The sequence below is a fragment of the Mus musculus genome, chromosome 10 (assembly GCF_000001635.26).
Source record: "Mus musculus strain C57BL/6J chromosome 10, GRCm38.p6 C57BL/6J".
Taxonomy (NCBI): domain Eukaryota; kingdom Metazoa; phylum Chordata; class Mammalia; order Rodentia; family Muridae; genus Mus; species Mus musculus.
In genome coordinates, this window is record NC_000076.6 from 4,579,437 (window position 1) to 4,589,914 (window position 10,478).

Sequence of the window (10,478 nt, forward strand, 5' to 3'; positions counted from 1 at the left end):
CCTTGCAATGCCAGCCAGAAAACAGAATTCAATAGTCTTGCCAGACCAGATCTTATACACAGGGAACATATTTTTGTTTATTTATCCTAATTTCCTTGTATCTTCAGGTAACATTGTCACACATCTGTCTCTCGTAAAACTCAGATTTAGATTCTCTAACTGTAAGTAAATTTCATGTGTGAGACCTTGAAATAGTTTTGAGCCTATACACCCAATTCTAGGCAAATTTCAAGAGCTAAGCTCCACAGCACCACTGTAAAAAGGAAAATTGGTTAAACTGGGCAACTTTGAAAAGGATTAACTTTTAAAAATAAAGGTCTGACCATTATAAATTATAGTATATCAAGTTTCAATCTGAATAGGTGAAGGTAAATATTTGGGGTGAAAATTATGTCGCATAATCTTGTAAGCAAATCTGGTCTTGGGGTGAGATTCTTCTTACACTTTATTGTTGGATGGCACCACTGCTCTGCATCTGCATACAGATGGGAAGGCATCTGAGCGAGTTTATGGTAGCAGGTGGGAGCTTTCCACATCTTGGTGGATCAAGCAGGCATCACCCTACACTAACACAGCTTACTTGAACTTATCTAACACATACATAGACATTTTGCTCATTTTTTATTAAATATTGTATAATCTTCTGAGCCACTGACCAGCTTTAAAAATATTTATTTGTGCCTGTGTGTATGAGCATATATGTATGGTTCATATGTAGGATAAAGAAATTCTCAGAGGTCAGTTCTTTCCTTTGGCCATGTGGGTCTCTAGGATAGAAATGAGGGCCTCAAGCTTGGTGGCAAGAGCTTTCACCTGACAAGTCATCTTGTTGGTCCCCACTGACCAACTTCTTGTGTGAAGCCTTAGTTTAAGGGTTATATAATCCCTATTCCAAATCTGCCATAAAAGTGAAGGAGCTGGCATGAATTCACTTAAGTGGACTTAAGTGTTATAGACATATTAATATATGCCTGGCTTTAAAAAATTGTTCACTCAGTTTAAAGAAGATTCAGATGCAATTTCTCTTCCTTTTTTTGTATATAAAAATGGTTAAATATATAACTTTTTTTCGTATTAACTACTGTTGGGGCTGGAGAGGTGACTCAGAGGTTGAGAGCACCGACTGCTCATCCAGAGGTTCTGAGTTCAATTCCCAGCAACCACATGGTGGTTTATAACAAGATCTGGTGCCCTCTTATAGTGTGCAGGCATATATACAGACAGAACACTATATAATAAATAAATATTTTAAAAAACCTGCTGTCTTTCATTTGGGAGACTGTTGTTTATGAGTTTGTAATGACTGAAGAATTATTCACTCTTTTATCTTTTGCTTTTGGTTTGAAAAGATTTTTTCCATTTTAGAGAAATACAAACATGTAACAAAGAGCATTGGTTTTTTTTTTTATGATTCTCCTCATATTTATTTTATGCTATATCTTCCTTAATTAGTTTTTTGTACAATTAAAAATTAATTAATTAATTTAGCATCTCTCTCTTGCTCTGTATGTGTGTGTGTGCAAATCAGAGGACAACTTGCAGATATTGTTTTTCTTCTTCTACCATGTGGGCCCCAGGGATTGAACTCACGTCTTCAGTTTTGGTTGCAAGCACCTTTACCCACTAAGCCATCTCACTACTCCCTTCCCGCAGTTAGAGTTTAATCATGCAAGAAAGGTAAGCATTATCCCACAGCACTTGGACACAAGTGAATCGTATGCTGCAGTCTCTGGGGGATGACATGTCCCATACACATCCTCTGGTGGTCCTGATGATGGTGTGTTGAGGTGCTGAAGGGAGCCAACTTCTGTAACTAAACTGACTTCAGTTTGATTATCTTTTTAGTGTCTCTAAATGCTTCCTCTCAAGTAGTTGAGAAATATTTGAGAGAAATACTTAGGGATTCTGAAATTCCTTTTCCTTCCTCTGTTTCTGAGAGCTAGATTCAGGTTGTGTATCACTGCTCATATATAACATATCCAGGAATGTTGTTTACTAATTTTACTAAAATGATGTTCCCTAATACTCCATATCTGATAAAACAGTGATCTCTAATATGTACCAAACACTATCCTAAGGACTGTTCATCTCACTGAGACAAGAGTTCTTAGTCCCCCATCTTTGTAAGTCACTATAAGATATATATTCATAATCAGTAAATGCAAGAAGTACCTGTTGTGTGCTTAATATGTATTATATGTTTTATAACTGTATTATATATTTGAATATATTTATATATTATACATTATATAATATATTTTAATATGGTATATAATATTTTAGCATATATAATTATATCAACATATACTATATTTATTATAAGTCATATTACATTTTATATAATAAATCAAATATATCTTAACATATATTTATGTATATTATTTATGCATATTTATATTTGTATATATACATATTTAAATTTTAAAAATGTGTGTAAGACTGTTCCAAATACATTAAAGTTACAGTCTCATTTTCATTCAAATACAGTCAAAGGGAGCATTTTCTTGCTTTGTAGATATATGAGGCTGAAAGGACTTATGCATCTCATTAGGATGACAGCCGGCAGGCCAGCTGTGTGGGTTGCCATGGCATTGCTGGGACACAGTGTCTGACAGGGTAGCTTGAGGGAAGAAAGCTTTGCCCTGGTTCATGGTTTCAGAAGATACACACCTGCATCCTGGGGAGGGCACAGAGGGATCCATGGTGGCCAGCGTGCCTGGTGGAAGGCCTCACCCCTGGACTGTTCGGGAAGGTGTTATGCTCAAAGGCCTATTCCCAGGCCAGTCACTATACACACCGTTCACTGTTTTCATAGCTGCAGACTGCGTGGGATATTTTACATTCAAACTCTGACAGTAGGCAAACCTGCATCTAAATCCAGGTATTTTTGTATGGGGTAATGAACAGGAGACCTCATCCATACTAAGAAAGACCCCTACATCATGGATCTAGCTTCAGTCCTTTTATTTTATTAACTAATTGTTTAATTAGTTTAAACTTTTATTTTGAGACAGGTTCTTGCTACATTGCTCAGACTGGCCCTGAACTCGCTCTGCATCTCGGGCTAGCCTTCAGTTTGTGGTCCTCCTCCCTCAGGCTCTCAGGCAGTAGGGATTACAGGTTAGTGCCAGGAGACCTGGCTTAAATCCACGTTTTAAATGCTAAATAGTATGTGTACATAGAAAAGAAAGCAACAATGGAGGAGTGTTCCTCTTTCTCCACATCCTCGCCAGCATCTGTTGTCACCTGGCGGTTCCTCAGAAAATTGGACATAGTACTACCAGAGGATCCCGCAATACCTCTCCTGGGCATATATCCAGAAGATGTTCCAACTGGTAAGAAGGACACATGCTCCACTATATTCATAGCAGCCTTATTTATAATAGCCAGAAGCTGGAAAGAACCCAGATGCCCCTCAACAGAGGAATGGATACAGAAAATGTGCTACATTTACCCAATGGAGTACTACTCAGCTATTAAAAAGAATGAATTTATGAAATTCCTAGGCAAATGGATGGACCTGGAGGGCATCATCCTGAGTGAGGTAACCCAATCACAAAGGAACTCACACAATATGTACTCACTGATAAGTGGATATTAGCCCAGAAACTTAGGATACCCAAGATATAAGATACAATTTGCTAAACGCATGAAACTCAAGAAGAATGAAGACCAAAGTGTGGACACTTTGCCCCTTCTTAGAACTGGGAACAAAACACCCATGGAAGGAGTTACAGAGACAAAGTTTGGAGCTGTGACGAAAGGATGGACCATCTAGAGACTGCCATATCCGGGGATCCATCCCATAATCAGCTTCCAAACGCTGACACCATTGCATACACTAGCAAGATTTTGCTGAAAGGATCCAGATATAGCTGTCTCTTGTGAGACTATGCTGGGGCCTAGCAAACACAGAAGTGGATGCTCACAGTCAGCTATTGGATGGATCACAGGGCCCGCAATGGAGGAGCTAGAGAAAGTACCCAAGGAGCTAAAGAGATCTGCAACCCTATAGGTGGAACAACATTATGAACTAACCAGTACCCCGGAGCTCTTGACTCTAGCTGCATATGTATCAAAAGATGGCCTAGTTGGCCATCACTGGAAAGAGAGGCCCATTGGACTTGCAAACTTTATATGCCCCAGTACAGGGGAACGCCAGGGCCAAAAAGTGGGAGTGGGTGGGTAGGGGAGTGCAGGGGGAGGGTGTGGGGGACTTTTGGGATAGCATTGGAAATGTAAATGAGGAAAATACCTAATAAAAATATTTTTAAAAAAAGAAAAAGAAAAGAAAGCAAATGTTCCCTCAGAGAGGGTCAGCACAGGGCACGTTAGATAGAAGCACATGGAAGCCAGTCCCATTCATGCTGAGGAAACATTGATGGTGTGTGTGTGTGTGTGTGTGTGTGTGTGTGTGTGTGTGTGTGTGTGTGTGTAATTACTCCAGTGTTGGGATTTTCCTCTTGAGAATCCCCTAGCAGCGATGTCCCTTTCTGGGTCTGAAGTCCTTTCTGGTAAGTTCTTCTAGGAAAGCCTTTTCTCATTGGCTTGCACAATCCTTCAAGTGTCCAGCACTCTCCTACTGAGTTTCTTCTGGCTCACACATATATTGCCATTTCATGTTTATCTCTAAACCTCTGTCAGCAACCTCTTGAAAGGAAGCCCTCTTTCCCAGCTGAGGTAACATCTGGGGACGAGATTTTTATAGGGGCGATTAACAGGCTGAATGTCTTTCCCTCCAAGGGAATTCTATGAAAACATCATTGGCCAAAGTTCAGCCTATGTTTTGAAGCCAATTCTAGAAATGAGTGTTTAAAGACAAAAGCCAATAGTTTAATAAATGGCACAATTATAACCAGATGAATAAGCCTGTATATTGGCTTACCCTTTGCAAACATTTTAAAAGTTCATTTGGAATAATAAGTACTCTTTATTGTTGTTTGTATAATGTACTAGGAACTGTGCTAAATGATATGTATAACATTTTATTCAATTTTTACAGTCATCTTATAAGATAAATATTATTAACTATGTGGTGGCTAATCTTGGTTGTCAATTTGACAGCATCTAGAATTAACTAAAATCCAGCTGCAGAACACTTCTCCGAAGAATTTTTCTTAATCATATTTTTGAGTAGGAAGACCTACCCTGATGTGGGAGGGTTCAGTCCACTGTGGGTGGCACCATTCCTTGGACAGGTGGTCCTTTGCTCTATAGGAACACTAGTGAAATGTAGATCTGTGAGTGAGTCAGCAAGCTTTGTTGCTCTGTGTTTTCTGCACCAGGTTGATGCTTGAGTTTCTTCCCCGACTTCTTCCTGACTGATCTGGAAGTGTGAAATGAAATGAACTCCCTTCCTCCCCTAAGTTGTTCTTGGTAATAGTATATTATCACAGCAATGGAAAGGAAACTAGCACACTATTTTCAACAAAAAAGTCTGTTTGACTTCTGTCTTAGTCAGGGTTTCTATTCCTGTACAAACATCAGGACCAAGAAGCAGTTGGGGAGGAAAGGGTTTATTCAGTTTACACTTCCATACTGCTGTTCATCACCAAGGAAGCCAGGACTGGAACTCAAGCAGGTCAGGGAGCAGGAGCTGATGCAGAGGCCATGGAGGCTTGCTTCCCCTGGCTTGCTCAGCCTGCTCTCTTATAGAACCCAAGACTACCAGCCCAGAGATGGCACCACCCACAAGGGGCCTTTCCCCCTTGATCACTAATTGAGAAAATGCCCCACAGCTGGATCTCATGGAGGCACTTCCCCAACTGAAGCTCCTTTCTCTGTGATAACCCCAGCCTGTGTCAAGTTGACACATAAAACCAGCCAGTACAACTTCCTTACTGGGATTTGAAGTTGAGCACTATGGAATTTGTAGCCTCCCTTCCCCCGGTCCCCAGTTTTACCCCTGAATTTCATTTTATTTATTTTTTTCTTTTCTCACATGACCTCTATTCTGATGCCTCTACTCCTCCCAGTTCCTCCCCACCTCCTCTCCCATCCTGATCCACCCCCTTTCCGTCTCTAATTAGGAAACCAACAGGCTTCTAAGGCATAATAAAACAAAATAGGATACAATAAAATAAGGTAAACCAAACACATTGGAAGAGGGCAAATAAAAGCCTCTGTCAGCAAAGACAGAGACGAACCCGAGGAAAGGCACAGAAGCACATTTGTGTGCAAACTTAGGAATAACCTGAAATCACACAAATGGAAGCCATAAAAAATATATGCAAAGGACCTGTAGGATTAAAAAAAAAAAGAAAAAAACCTAAGTAAAAATATAAAAAGATAATATTAAAGAGAAAACAAAGCCCTGACATGACATTATGAGACACAAAACCTCCAAAGATGTCACTGAGTTTGTTTGTTAGTTTGTTTTTCTGTTAGCCACCCACCAGCAGCCCTTTTTGGGGTGTAGGTGAGTACACCAGAAACTTTACAACTGGATGTCCAGATCCTAGGTAAGTGGAGAGGAGAATCCAGCCTATACCCTCTTCTTCAAGTGGGGTACCCTCGTGAGGGCCATTCCCCGTGGAAACAATATTTTTCTTTAGTTATCGTCAAGGTTCCCTAAGTGCTTAGTGGTGTCCCATGGGTATAGCTCCTTTTTTAGTGCCCATCGTAATTAGGGTGTGTGGCTATGACCAAGGAAACTCTTATAAAGGCAAACATTTAATTGGGTCTAGCTCACAGTTTCAGCGGTTCAGCCTGTTATCATCATGGCAGGAAGCGTGGCAGCACACAGGTAGACATGGTGCTGGAGGAGCCGGGAGTTCTGCATCTTAATCTGCAGGTAGGAGAAGGAGACTGTGTGCCACACTGAGCTTGAGCATAGGAGACCTCAAAGCTCGCCCCTACAATAAGACATTTTCTCAACAACAAAACAAGGCCACGCCTACTCTAACAAGGCTACACTTTCTAATTGTGCCATTCCCAAAGGGTCAAGAGCCACACTTCCTAATAGGTCATTCTCTACGGGCCAAGGATTCAGACACATGAGTCTATAGGAGACATACCTCTTCACCCCACCACAGTACCTATGACTACCAAATGACACAAAATATATCTTCATATGTGAGCTCCTGTTTGTTATGTTTTGGTTAGGTATGAAGACCAAGTGAGAACAGTGCTGGCCAGCATCCCTGAAGGTGTCTGGTCTCAACCATCAGTTTTCTGTCTTGTTGGAATCTGGAATCTGATTCTTTTTTTTTTTTTTTTTTTTTTTTGGTTTTTAAAGACAGGGTTTCTTTGTGTAGCCCTGGCCGTCCTGGAACTCACTCTGTAGACCAAGCTAGCCTCGAACTGAACTCAGAAATCCATCTGCTTCTGCCTCCTAAGTGCTGGGATTAAATGTGTGTGCCACCCCTGCCTGGCTGGAATCCTGTTCTTAATCATTGGACAGAATGAGATAGAATGGGCCAAAGTAGCTGGGGTGACTCAAGGTCATGGTTCCTGAGCTCTTGGCGAGCAAGCAGTTATTTCAACATTTGAGAGGACGCTGAGGGCTCAGATGTGTACAGATTCAGGACACGCCCACACAGGTCAGTGTCTTTCATCTTGTTTTTTGCTGTCTGCATACATTTCTTAGGCAGGTGTGGTAGTTTCTGTCTCATTGCTGTGACAGATCACCTAGCAAGAGTGCCGCAGACCCTCTGGGTCCCTGTGTCTGCGTAGAACAGGGTCTCTCGACGCAGGTGGGCAAAGTGTGGATGAGCGACAAACAGACACACACAAGAAAGTTCGTGTGGCATCTGAGTGTAATTTTCGAATCAAGTGTCAGACTTTTTATGCAGAGGACAATAAGGAAGTTGGGTGACATATTCGCAAGGTACAATTGAGGTAACCGGAATCTTACATAAAACAGAGGAATGCAAACACAAAAGATCTAACGGGAACCACCTGGGATAGAATTCATTGATAACAGCTCTGATCAACAAGGGCTCCACCTAAGATTCACTAATCTTAGAAGCCAGGGTCAAGGGCTTCGTGTCCTTGCCATAGTTCCTATTTTAGTCTCTTGTATAGTCCACCTTCCCCTTAGGCCATTGTAAATACGTGTGTGTGTGTGTGTGTGTGTGTGTGTATGGGTGTAACTCTGTTATAGTATCTATTCTGGTTTCTCCTTTGGTCTGAAACTTCCTTCTTCCTTAGTGATGGTAAATTCCTGTGTAAGGGAGTGACTTAGCTTTTACAATCTTGCTGAATTCTAAACCCTTGATCTTGGTCAAGGACGCCCTTGGACTGTTGGAACACTGGTGGAAAGCTTTAGCCATGTCAGAATTCAATTTTAAAAAGCACTTATAATAGGAAAATACTGAAAGAGAGCACGTAGATCCATACACTAGACTAACGCGGGAATGGAACTCGGGAGTGAAAAATTACTGTATGGGTAGGGAACGCTAGACTCCAGGAAGAGAGCTTCCTTGAAACTCTTTTGCCTCATGAGTGACTTTTAAGCCTCTTGGCTTGTCCAGTTGACTCGACCGGAGAGCGTAGCACAAGAGCAATGTAAGGAAGAAAGGAACTGATTTGTTTTATGGTTTGAGGGTCCAGTCTCTCATAGACAGGGATGTCATGGTGACAGAGGCTGTGGATGTCACATGCAAAGTCAGGAAGAAGAGCTGATAACAGTGCTCATTGCTCAGGTCTGGGACTTCGGCTCACAGAATGGTCCTGCCCATTGTCAGGGTAGGTCTTTTCTCATTAGTTAAATGCTTCTAGAAATGTTTGTCTCCTAAGTGACTCTAGATCTTGTCAAATTGATAACACATTCATCTTCAGTTCTGGGAAACAATCATGGCAGCAGTTATGTCAAGAACTGGTTACTTCATCTCACTTCATCTTCATACTTACATTTAGAGCCACAGTCTTTTAACTGGGGAGGGCAGAGTGAAGAGACTTGCCTGCAGGTCCTAACTAGGAGGTAGAAGGGCAAGCCTTCAATTTCAGTCTTGCCTGGGTCCCAAGCAAGGCTTGAACTCTGTGCTGGGACTTCATCTGCCAAGCGCCCTATCTCTTCATCCCTTGTCTGCAGAGCTACATGCACTGAGGTGAGAAGCTTCGCAGAGCACAGGGAAGGAAGCACAGTAGCCATAAAGACAGAGTTCAACAAAGCGCTTCAAGATGCTGAACCCCTCTCTAGGAAGGATGGACACCAGATATGGAGAGAGTCACAGGCCTAGCACTTCACAGCTCCCGTTTAAAGCCAGCTGCAGAAGATAGTTGCAAAGGTCTCTACCATGCATTTAGAAAATGAGGAATTTTGTTTATAAGAAAAGAAAATGTGGATAGTTCCCAAGCTTCTCTGAAAAAACCTCCCATGAAATTTTTGTGTAGCTAATAAATTAAGCCATTATTTATTCTGTGTAATGGAATGCATGCCTGGATTGTGACTCAAGAGACTCCTTTGGAGGAATGGCCAGGTCCTAGGCTCAGGGCAACATCAGTGAATGGAGTCTCTGATGCCACAGGAGCCCCAGTGTTCTGATCTGTTAGAGAGCTCTGGCTGCTCCATCCTTCGACAGCTTGCACTTCTTCCCAGGTGCCTCAGCCTTCTTTTTGGCGTTTTATTCAGTTCCACGTGGGAACAGAAGTAGAGGGTTTTATTCATGATCAAGATTCAAGGTGTCTGAGGTTGTGTTGAAAAGAGGTGGTTTAGAAATAAATTAATAATTAATGGCCTATGGATCTCAGTGTGCCTTGGCATTTATTTTGAAACCTACTTACCTGACCATTACTTTTATTCCAAAATCCTTCGTGGACACCAGGATCTTTCAGTGTGTTTAGTAGGAACTCAACTTGTATTGATCAAATTTAATTTTTAAGAAAGGATTGGTATCTTCTCTTTCAAATTCTAAAGTTTCGATCTGTCTGCCTGCTTCTCTGTCTATCTATCTATCTATCTATCTATCTATCTATCTATCTATCTATCTATCTATCCATCTATCATCTATTCATGTGTGTGTGTGTATGTGTGTGTGTGCCTGCATGGAAGATATGATACAGATATGACTGTGAGCTATCAGAGGCTAGCAGAAGATGTTTGGTTCCAGGAAGCTGGAGCTAAGGTGTTTTCAGGATACCTTTCTTGTGCTCGGATCTGAATTCAAGAATTTACGATTGTGTGAGGAGGCTCTTAAGAGCTGTGTCATCTTTCTATCTCTTGGTTTCAACTTTTAAAAACTGTTTCAAAGGATTATTTCTGTCTAGAGTTCTAAACACACCAGGTGATGGCCTTCTGCTTGGCAGAGGTTCAGGGTGGCACAGTTATGCATGCTGGAGAGGGAGCATCCGATTCCTTTTGACAGTCACTGCCTGTAATAACTGGAACATCTGTGCAGTTCCTTTGGATCATTAAGCAGCCCTTGACCTGGAGATGACGTCTGTCCTCTTGCTCTGTTCTGCTCATATCCAACTGGAGTTCCCACTGCGTTCCTGGAACTGGGCTGAGCTGGTTGTGGCCACAGAAGCACGACTCA